The sequence below is a fragment of the Lentinula edodes genome (genome assembly GCF_021015755.1).
Source record: "Lentinula edodes strain Le(Bin) 0899 ss11 chromosome Unknown C8R40scaffold_4, whole genome shotgun sequence".
Classification (NCBI taxonomy): Eukaryota; Fungi; Basidiomycota; class Agaricomycetes; order Agaricales; family Omphalotaceae; genus Lentinula; species Lentinula edodes.
In genome coordinates this window covers 1,129,407-1,141,418 of record NW_025764310.1, presented here as the reverse complement: position 1 = coordinate 1,141,418, position 12,012 = coordinate 1,129,407, and positions in this window count along the sequence as shown.

Below are 12,012 nucleotides of genomic sequence, written 5' to 3'. Positions count from 1 at the left end.
GGTGGAAAAAGAAAGGCGTATGCACATGTTGAATAGTGCACATGATTGTTTAGGACACAAAGGAGTCTTTGCAACAAATGATTTCTTGCAGAAACGATTCTGGTGGCCTGACATATATAAAGACGTGGAATGGTATGTGAGATCATGTCAGGAGTGTCAAAATAGACAAATGAAGCTATTGAAAGCACCTCCTACTTTGACACATACACCTTCATTGTTTCAGAAGGTATATGTCTGTCACGAAGCGGCAGAGGCGGAGTGACTAACGGAGCGGGAAAGCGGAGCGACTAAGCAGAACGGCGAGGCGGAGCAACTGGACAAGGCAACAAGGCGGAGCGACTGAGCAGAACGGCGGCAGGCTGGTCCCAGATAATGACAGAGATATATTGAGTATCGTAGTCATAGGTAATAATAAGTAAGCACATACTTGGTCTTAGATAATGACAGAGAGGTCAAGATAAGGGACCAGGCTGTGGAGGGTTGGCTATATATACATAATCCGGTCTGCGAGAAACAACGATGTAATACTGTACAGTTTAGGAACAAGGAAGGTGGCGGAAGCCAGTAGAAGGAGAAGATGGGTCAGGTGGATCAGTAATCGATGGGGGTTTGACAGTGATGGGATGATGTATCGTACAAGTAAAGGCGTCGAGACGGTGAGAAAAGGAAAATGATAGGGGCTGCGTACTTTATGACATTACCCCCCTCCTTATGACCATTGTCCTCGATGGTCAAGGTTTTGCCGCCATTGGGTGTTTTTTATGAAAGGCCCGAACAATTTTTGGTGCTCGACTGAGGTTGGCTGCGGGTTCCCAAGAGTTGTGCCCTGCATCGTAACCTTTCCACTTAACCAAATATTCCAACTTCTTCCATCGAACCCGGCTGTCTAAGATCTCCTCTACTTCGTATTCCGGTTCGTCTTCATCCTCTAAGTATACCGGCTCTGGTGGTGTTGGTATTTCGCCATTAATGGAGTTACCTTTCCAGGGGTATAGTTTATCAACATGGAAGACGGGATGGAGGCGATCTAGGGATAGGGGAAGGTCAAGGCGGTAGTCTAAAGGGCCAATTTTCTCCAGAATGCGATAAGGGCCAAGCTGTCGATCTCCTAACTTTTCACTGGAAAGCTGAAGGTTAATGTCCTCCGCACTGAGCCAGACTAGGTCTCCAACTTTAAATTGATGAGCTTTCCGCTTCCCGCGTTCGTATCCCTCCTTCTGTTGTTTCTTTCCTAGGTGTAAGGCAGCCCCGGCATCTTGTCGCACTTCTCGGAGAATCCGTATATGGTCATCTACAGCTGGAATACCGCTGCGTTGGCCCACTGGGATATTGAACAGGGGAAGGTAGCCGTAGGTTAGCTCGAACGGGGACATGCCTAGAGCAGAATGAGTTCGTGAGTTAATCACAAACTCCGCCATGGGAAGGTGCTCTGCCCAGTCGTCTTGTCGTCGTCCTACATAGAGGCGGATGTATTTCTCTACTTCCTGATTTGCTCGTTCGGTTTGGCCATTAGACTGAGGACGGTATCCGGAGGTTAGATCTGATTTAATTCCTAGCCTAGCGAGAAGGGATCGCATGAGTTTAGCTGCAAACTGGGGTCCACGGTCGGATTTAAAGTGAAGAGGAAGACCGTGGAGACGGAAGATCTCTCGATAGTAAATATCGGCAACGCCTTCGGCTGTGATGGAGCTGGTGCAAGGAATAGCGTGAATTTGTTTTCCATACAGGTCTGTGCAAACCAAGACAGCATCGTAGCCTTGGGAGTTAGGTAGCTGTGTTATCAGGTCAACCCCTACCTCTTCCCATAGACCGGATGGTACATCTAATGGTTGAGTTACAGCCCGTGGGTGTCGCTGGATCTTCTTACGGGCACAAACCTCGCATCCCTCAATGTATTTTTCCACAAAAGAGCGCAACGTAGGCCACCAGAAATGGGTACTGACCAAGTCGAGTGTCCCGTGTAGTCCGGGGTGTCCTGCAGTTGGATGGTCGTGGCATTGACGGAGTACCTCAGTGCGTAGGTCGTCGTTTGCTGGTACGTATACTCGACCTCGGTAGTAGACCAACCCATTGTCCTCTTCCCATTCGGCTATCCCATTGGCCAAGCGCTGTAGTCCGTGCTCTTTGACTGTTTTGAGACCCTCCAATACCTGTGCTTCCCGTTCTGAGGCTTTCCGGATACGATCCTCTAAGGGGTTCTGTAGGATCGAAGCTGCAATTTTTACAAAATGGCCAGGTTTAAGGACTGTCTGTTGCCGGTTATCATCGCTGTCCGATACATGATGAACTGCCATGCGGGAGAGAGCATCAGCTTGGGTGTTTACTCTGCCAGGACGGTGGATCATATGAAAGTCAAACCGTGACAGATAGAGGGCCCATCGGGCTTGTCGGCGGGTGAGGTCTTGTGCAGTGCGCCAGAATTCGAGGTTCGAATGGTCCGTAATGATGTCGAATGGTTGAGGGAGTCCTTCTAGAAAGTTCCTCCAATCCTTCAGTGCTTCAATGATAGCAAGCATTTCTCGATCGTAGATTTCGTAGTTCCGTTCCGCTGGCTGCATGGATGCCGATCTGAAGGCTACCGGATGCCATTGGCCATCGTCTTGCTTCTGCATAAGGGCGCCTCCTGTGGCAAAGCCCGATGCGTCTACCTCGATTCGAGTAGGCCTGTTTGGTGTCCATAGGGCAAGGATCGGTGCGGAGATGAAGGCTTCTCGAAGGGTATCAAATGCTTTCTGTCGAGTGTCGGTCCAGGTAAAGCTGGTGTCTTTCTTCGTCAGGTCGTTCAGAGGTCGTGCTATTTTGGCAAAATTCCGGATAAAGCGTCGGTAGAAGTTTGCAAATCCCAAGAATCCTCGTAGTTCCCGAAGGTTAGTAGGGACTGGCCAGTCACGAACAGCCGCTACTTTTACCGGATCCATTCTCACCTCCCCTTCTGAGATGATGAGTCCGAGGTATTCAATCTGTTGTTGTTCAAATTCGCATTTTTCAGGTCGTAGGTAGAGGTCGTGCTTTTCTAACCGAGTTAATACTTCCCGTACCATTCGTCGGTGTTCCTCGAGATCGTTACTGAAGATAAGGATGTCATCTAGGTAGACTGCTACCTTGCCGGCTGCAATGAGATCAGCAAATATAGCATTCATAAGTGCTTGGAACGTGGCAGGGGAATTTGTGAGACCAAAGAACATGACCTTAGGCTCGAACAAGCCTCGGGTTGTTGCAAACGCGCCTTTCCATTCATGCCCCTTCTTAATCCGTATGTTATTGTAACCCCAGCGGACATCAAACTTCGTGAAGTATCTTGCTCCCTGAAGTCGGCTAATGATGTCAGCAACTAATGGGAGAGGGTATCGGTTCTTCACAGTGTACTCATTCAGTTTCCGGTAGTCTTGTACGAAACGGAGTTTCCCATCCTTCTTCTTTACGAAGAAGACCGGTGATGAGATTGGTGATTTTGAGGGGACGATATAGCCTTTCCGTAGGTTTTCTTCTAGGAAACGATCCAACTCCTCCTGCTCGTTTAGGGACATGGGATAAATCTTGGTACGCATGGTTGCCGGTGCTCCAGGTACGAGATCAATCGCATGGTCCCAAGGTTGGTGGGCAGGTAATCGTTCGGAGGCAGATTCTGAGAAAACCTTCTTGAAATCACGATACTGCTCAGGGACCATTTCTTCGAAGGTTTTAACGGGTTTGTCTCGGTTGGCTTCCTCTGCTAGCTGCTGGGAGTAAGTGAATCCTGCGGCGCACCAGACTTCCTCCGTCTGTTCCTCTAGAATTCCTGCTTTTACCCATGCCCGGCGAGTTTTATGATTGGCTCGAATTCGGTATATTGGTGGTTCTTCCACCGCTGCTGATTCACTCGGTTCAAGGGTCGCTTCTAGTGGCACCTCAATGTGGGGGTTTTCTGCGGGAGGTTCCAGTTCCGGGAGTTCGAGGATCGGGGTTTCTGTGTGAGTGGCGGCTAGATGAGAGTACAAGATCTCCTCGTCTGGGACTTCTTCTATCGTTACTCGAGGAGGCTTTACTGAAAGTCGTCCTTTCTCCCAATCAATCTCCGGATTTACCTTCCGTAGCCAGGGGAGTCCAAGGATGATGTCTTCACCTCCTAGATTGGTGATCAGAAAGTCCATCCATCGCTCTTGATTATCCACTGTGAGTGCTAGACGTGCAAAATGGGTTATCCGTCCAGCTCGGTTAGGTGTTCCATCGATATTAAAAACGTCGATCGGTTTATGGAGGGGTGCACATCTTACATGGTTCCGGGTGACAAAGTCTTGGTTTAAAAACAGGGCGGTAGCTCCACAGTCTACCATGGCTGCAGTTGTTACACTGTGATTCCTTCCTCTTAGTCTCGCATGAATTCGGAAATGTGGGGAAGTAGAGTTTAATTCCCGGATCGACGATATTGTACATGATGGGTGCGAGTCATACGAGGAAGTAGCGAACATAACAAACTGATTACGGGGTACTCTCGGTGCAGCCGAAGTGGGTACCCTCTTTAAAAACCCTGTTGAAAGCCAGAGGACGAGGAGGACATAGCGTTAGCACGATCAAGTAATTCCCTTATTTGACCAATCTGATTGGAAAAGTCCTGGTTAGGGGGGCTCGGAGTAGCAGCTACGGGTGCAGGAGCAGATGTTGGGTTCGAGGATGCGATTTGGACGGATTCGTTTGGGAATAGGGAGAATGGCGCGGGTCCCGTAGCGGATATCTGTTGGCGTCGAGGTTGCTGGCGTCGGCCTCGGTCTCGTCCGAGTCCCATGAATTTGTCTTGGCAGACTGCTTCCAGATGTCCTCGACGTCCACAGTAGCGGCAGGTGGTTTCTCGGTGTGGGCAGTTTTGCTTGACATGACCTTGGGCACCGCAGCCGAAGCATCGTCCTCGCATGCGAGCTAGGAATGCTTCCCTAGTATTCCCATTACAGGTGTGGGTTGCGTCAATGTCCATAGCGTGGGGGTCAGCAGGGGTAGTATGAGCGGTATGCGTGGGAGGGTATCCAGAGTTCCGGCCAGTCATGGTGGGATCGTGCAGGTAGACATCCACCGATATGGCCCGTTTGATTGCCTCCTTCAGAGTCGGAGCAATTCCTTGGGCAATGTTTACGGTGATGAGGTGTTGTCGGATCTCTGGGAGTAATGCAGTGAAGAAACGTTCCCGCAAGTCAATATCAGACATTTCAGTCCGATCTCCGATATCCTTGAACTTCTGAGCGAATTCCGCAACTGTCTGTCCTTTACTTTGCCTGAGATTCTTGATCTCGCTACGGGCTTCCATACCTGGGTCCATTGGTTCAAACCGTTGGCTAAATTCCTTCAGAAACGCCTCCCAATTTCCTCCGAAAGGGGGATTTTCCGCATTGAAATGTAGCAGATGGGGAGTTGCCCAATCTCCGGCACTTTCTGTGAAGAAACCCAAGGCGGACTTGATGAGTTTTACTTGGCTTTTGGCGAGATCCGGTTGTTCTGACGCCCAATTCTGGAACTGAGCCATGAAGCGACGGGCTTCAGCGCCATCTTTACCCTTGAAAACCTCGGGTTTGTTCATGCTTGACTTAGAGGATGAGCGTTCCTCCATAGCTGTAGCAAGGTTAGCTACTTGTCTGATGAGCTGAGCCATGAGATCCTCCGCAGAGGTGTTTGGGGCAGGCGGGATAGGAGTCGACATGATGGGAGTAGGCAATCGGGGCTGGGGAATCGGCAGGAAGGTTATATTGCTCACAGTGAGTGGCTCTCGGATTGAGTTCGAAAGGGCGTTGGGGCAAGGTTGAGACTGGCAATCGCGCCAAGTATCGTCGTTGTTATGGGCGTGAGCTTGGTCTCTGGGGTCAAGTGCGTGCGGGAGTGCGGAGCAGTCTATACTGGCAACAGGTGTTTCAGAGTCGGGCGGAACTGGGGAAGACGTGGTGTCTATAGACCCTGCAAGGACAACCTTATCGGTAGGCTGTCAGTGCAGTAATGGATCTTGACCTAATGTCACGAAGCGGCAGAGGCGGAGTGACTAACGGAGCGGGAAAGCGGAGCGACTAAGCAGAACGGCGAGGCGGAGCAACTGGACAAGGCAACAAGGCGGAGCGACTGAGCAGAACGGCGGCAGGCTGGTCCCAGATAATGACAGAGATATATTGAGTATCGTAGTCATAGGTAATAATAAGTAAGCACATACCTGGTCCCAGATAATGACAGAGAGGTCAAGATAAGGGACCAGGCTGTGGAGGGTTGGCTATATATACATAATCCGGTCTGCGAGAAACAACGATGTAATACTGTACAGTTTAGGAACAAGGAAGGTGGCGGAAGCCAGTAGAAGGAGAAGATGGGTCAGGTGGATCAGTAATCGATGGATCAGTAATCGATGGGGGTTTGACAGTGATGGGATGATGTATCGTACAAGTAAAGGCGTCGAGACGGTGAGAAAAGGAAAATGATAGGGGCTGCGTACTTTATGACAATGTCGATACAATGATAATGTCAATTCCATCTAATGGATGTAAATACATCATCCATGGAAGGGATTCACTGTCTTCGTGGTCTGAGGCCCGAGCAGTAAAACATGAAAATGCTAGAACTTTAGGAGAATGGTTCTTTGACGATATAATTTGTCATTGGGGATGTCCTGAGGAAGTGGTGACCGATAATGCAGGTCAAATGAAAAACATGCTAGCTTGGTTAGAAGAGAAGTATGGAATTAAAGGAATAAGAATTTCCGCCTACAACTCTCAAGCTAATGGCAAAATTGAAAGAGCGCATTTGGATATACACCAGGCTTTGATCAAAGCAACTGGTGGGGATGTATCTAAGTGGTTCTACTTTTTGAAAATGATACTATGGGCAGATAGAGTAACACCAAGATGTGGTCTAGGTTGTTCTCCATATTTCGTGGTAACAGGAGCTGAACCATTGCTTCCCTTTGATATTGTGGAATCAACTTGGTTGGTGAATCCACCTAATAGAATCTTAACTAGAGATGAATTGATTGGATACCGTGCTCAAGCTCTGTCGAAACATAACTCATTCATTGAGAAAGTACGACGTAGAGTAGATGCAAACAAAGTTGCAGAGTTACGAAGATTCGAACGAAAATATAGACATATAATTAAAGATTGGAATTTCAAACCAGGTCAATTGGTCCAGGTTAGGAATTCTGGAATTGAAAAGAGTTTGGATAGAAAGATGTATCCAAGATATAGAGGACCTATGGTTGTAATCAGACGAACTAAGGGTGGCTCTTATATTATTGCTGAAATGGATGGAACAGTACTCAAGGAGAAGGTCGGAGCCTTCAGAGTATTGCCGCATTTTACACGAAATGAACCAATTGAATTGCCAAACAATATTCACGAGCTTATCAATTAGATTTAATGGTGGAAGACGAAGATGAATATTGGATGACACCAGAAAATGATTACATATTCGATGCCATACCGCATCTGAGACTCTCAGATACCAACTCTGACGAAGAACTCAGTGAGGAAGAGGATCAATAATTAGATTGAAACTCTAGATGATATACTGTTACAAACGAACATCATAAAATGAATGGCGATGGTAAGATGATGCATCTACTATACAGCTGTGATGGCGTAAAGACAGTGGGCATGGAATGAATGAATAAGAATAGACGAAACCATGTAAATACAGTGGATCAACACGAAGAATTGTTTTTATAATATTTATGGATTTTAAACGAATGCATCTAAATGATGATGTATCAGTTTAAATGAAAATCAATTACATGGATTGCAGACCTAGGCAGAGACGTGTCCTTTGTCTTCCATCATAGGAGTAACACCACGAGTGAATGGAGTAGTAGCTCGTTTGACGGTCTTAAGGACTGGAACAGCAATCTCTGTAGGAGTGACGACGGTGTCCTCAGAACCAGTGGTGGTGTCATGCGCAGTACTCCTTCCTTCTATTCCAAGTAACACCCCGAACCTCCTTCTCCCTCTTGGGAACCTCCCCTTCCTCCCTAGACGCCATCTCGAAACCTCCTCAAACCGTACCCGAGAACCCGATACCTCCACAGCCGCCACCGCTTGACAGACCCGGGAACTCGTCCACGCACCCATCAGCCTATTCTCATATATTTTAGATCATCCCCTTTAAGTGTCCACTTCACACAATGTTCCCCTGATCCTTTCCTCCTGTCTATATAAGTACTCGTATATCCTAAGGATCCCTAGCTTGGTATATTTTGAACGCACACCCTTTACATAGGTCCAGTCCCTGTCCCTTTGTACCTGCTACCTATATGGAATTCTCTTTACTCTCTGTTTCTCTATCTCTGTTTCTCTATCTCTGTTTCTCTTTACTCCTGTCTATTGTCTCTCTGATCGTCTCTACGATCGAATATATGCTTTTACTTCAAGTCTAAGCCTTCCGAGTGAGTCCCCGAGCTCCCTTGAACAATACTAAAGCTCCCCAATGCCTAAACGCTTTGGTGAGCTACCCTTCCCCAAACCTCTCAGAGCTCCCTAGCTACTTCGCAAGCTTCGGGACCTCGATCTAGGTAATGTCAAAGCTGCCCCTCACGTCGAACTACGTACCGCTTCTCCGTTACCACCTCCCACACTCGAGGACGTCCATCCTCAAGCCCAGCCCCCAGGGACCTACCCTCCCTGGCATATACCTTCTCGGGAGCTTACACCCTCGAGACCCATTTACATATACGGCCTACTTGATCCTATATTGACGTTCTAGCGAGTACAACTCCTACTACGCAATATCGTACGGTCCCGCACTCTTCCTTAACCTCCCTGGACCTCCTAGGAACCCCCTCAAGGGTCATCATCTCGTCATTCCAGCCACTACTAGGTCATTCCCGTCCTCGGTTGCGGTTCCCGTAGCTCCCTTCAAGCTCCAGCCTGCTCCTAGCACGCTACAACATAAACCCCCTTATACCAAAACCTACCTTAAGACCTATTTTGACCCAGGTCTTACAGGTGGGAATACTCTGAGCAGTAGCGAAACTTGCGTCAGAACCAGAATAGTCTGAGCCAGAATCTTGGCGACTTTTCAAGATGCTGCAAGCTTCATCCGCAATTACCTTGGCAATACGTGCACAAGTTGCATAATTCTTGACCAAGTTTGCGTTAAATTCGAATTCAGCTGCCTGAAAGTTGAGTGTAGCAGCAATGAATTTGGTATTTTGCGACTCAAGAGGAGCTGGCGGAGTATCGAGATCAGAAGATACGACTTGAGCAAGAGCATGATTGATATGCTTGCTATGGGTCACTAAAACACAAAATAAGAATCCATTTGAAATGGATTTGAATTAAATTGAATCACCTTTATCTTCAGCGAGACACGATATACAGTTGGATGAAACATGACTGTCAGTGTGGCAATGAACCTTGCTGAGACGAGGAGAAACATCGTGAACAGCAGACTTTTCATCCTTATTAAATCCTTTATTGGAACCAGTAGTGGGATAGGGAGTGCTGCGACGATTCTACAACATAGAATGAGTCGTGGATACAGAACACGATACCATTTTAACTCACCTTGATAAAAGAGAGAGTAGGCTTCTGTTTGAAACTGCGTTCAGTTCCAGACACCAACTCGTCCTCGGAGGCTGAGTGCATCTGAACGAAATTGATAAATCAAATTAATTGAGATTAGATCTGAAGATTTACCTCGACATCAGAGTCGAAACGAACAGATCTAGGTTCACGTTTGACGTCATGAGAGGAAGCAAATCTAGTAGCTTTCTTCTGCGACTTCCTCATGAAACAAGAATTATTGGAACGAGTAGACGCCTCGTGATCCAAATAAACAGAACGAGCACGATCGAGGAGACAATTCCTGATGAAAGTATTCTGAAAAGACTATTAATGTAAATCACTGACGATGTCAGGAAATAGTTTGTACCCGAGACACAAAGTATCGATAATGTTCTGACGAGCAGTCAAATTAGAGATCTGTCTAACATGACTACAAAGTGTAACAGGTTTTTCCTGATAATGAATGAGTTAAATTGAATAAAGAAAACATACCAAGAGATCATGAAGATACTCAGTAGACCGATGAAGGACAGAAATTGTTGCCTTGTCGGGATTGTTCGTCTTCTTGCCTTTGTATGAAGCAAGTAGCTGCTGCAAAGCACCCAAATGGGGCTCGGCAACTCGAGCAATGTCAAGATCCTTCTTGTGATGGATAGGCATGCTAGGATGAACGATGATAGATCTTGATGGAACTTTGTATGGAATGAGAGCTCGACTGAGTTCGACTAATGCAAGTCGACTTGGAACAAATGGCATATTGAAAGCCAATTGCTCTGAGCTTTTATACCGAAACAGTAGATTAAGCTCCTGACCAAATTAGGACAACTGAGGACAGTTGGATTCTTTAGTTTGGGGGAGGAGGATATCAATTTGATTGAAAATCTACAAAATTTCAATTAGACTAATAGTTTTGCAATTAGATTGAATGGTATTGCGAACACAGTGACCCAGAATTGATCAAAGTAATCATACAGAAGGTCAAAATACGCGGAATGAGTAAAGAAACTGCGCTCAGAACCTGAAAGTGGAGTTGAGCATACCTCCCGACGTCGTTATGATCAATGGTGAATGGAGATCGACTTGAGCAACTCAGGACAATGAAGACAGGAAAGCCTTGCGGACCTGATCTCGCAGGAAAGTTCATGTCAGGACCCGGAATAGAGTCTTACTTTGAACCCCTATTCATAGGAGGAGCTCAGAGCTGGCTCGATAACTTACAATTACTCATTCAAATTAAAACAAGAATCACGTTGAAAGGTGTATTGAGTGAAGAATGGATGTATTCATTCGTTCAAATTAAATGAGCAGGTGTATCCATAATCAATTTAAATGGGATAAACAAAGTCTTTGTCCTAGAACTTAAGTTCACTCATTCAAATTAATATAAACATGGGCATAAGAGCTCGTAAATTGGTATAGACAGGACAGCTATAAGCTATCCACAACAAAAAGTAATAGGTAAATCTACCTACAAGAAATACAAAAAACAAGAAAGATACAAGATATAAATTAGACTAATGAAATCTAATTAAAACGAAATGGTCTCGAGCGACCGGTGGTCCTGAAAAGGTCCATAATGAGATTGTGGGTTGAGAAACCCAGACGATAAGACCGCGAGTGGTCAGCTATGATGAGATATTGGGTTTGAAAAACCCGTCCGTTCGTGTATAACAAAATGTAAAATAAAATAAAAACAAAAGAACGCCCCGAAGACCCCAAGATCCAAGCTCTGAAAGCCTGAGCAAACTCAGATCCCCTTTTCAGGAGATGGAGTTGACTCAGTCAAACTTTCAATCTGAGGAAGGTCCAATTCAGTTTGAATCGGACTTCCCTCAGATAGGCTTGCAAGGTTTTCGACCCCCGAAGCCTTCTCAACTACAGTAATTGGAGGGAAGCCTTGAGGGTCAAGGGCCTCCAAAACTTCGACCGCAGCTTCTGGGGGCTGAGAGGTGTCTACCAGATGTCCGTCCGTGGTTACTGTTGCCGAAGAAGCGCCAGAATGGATGCTACGAAGTAGATCGATCCATTCGGCGGGCGTCCGATTGTCAAACTTCAACCCATTCAGATTGAATGGGCTGGACCATTGAAAAAGTGTGGCCAGGAGAGTCCAATCCTTGATGGAAAGAGATTCACGCTGAGGCTCGGCAGCCTTAAGGGCCTCGAGCACAACGATTGGGTCCTGACCAGCCTGTTGTAGATCCAGGAAAGACCGCAGGAAGGACTGGCGGGCCTGATCGAATAAGGCACCTAGCCCGTCCAGCTGCATACGAAGTTCCTGTGTACATCGGAGGGAGCTCGTCAAGTCTACATGAATAAAATTTAAAAAAAAAAAGAATTAATAAATCAATCATAAGAAAAACAACTTACTGAGTGTGCTGCTTGTGGTGGCAACATGAAGCGCATTGAGTGCGTTCATAGCCAGGTCCACGTCCAGCGAGCACATACACTTGAGGCTCCGAGAGGAGCATGACTCACATTTGAGCCCTGGCAAGCGAGAAGTGTTTGGATTGAA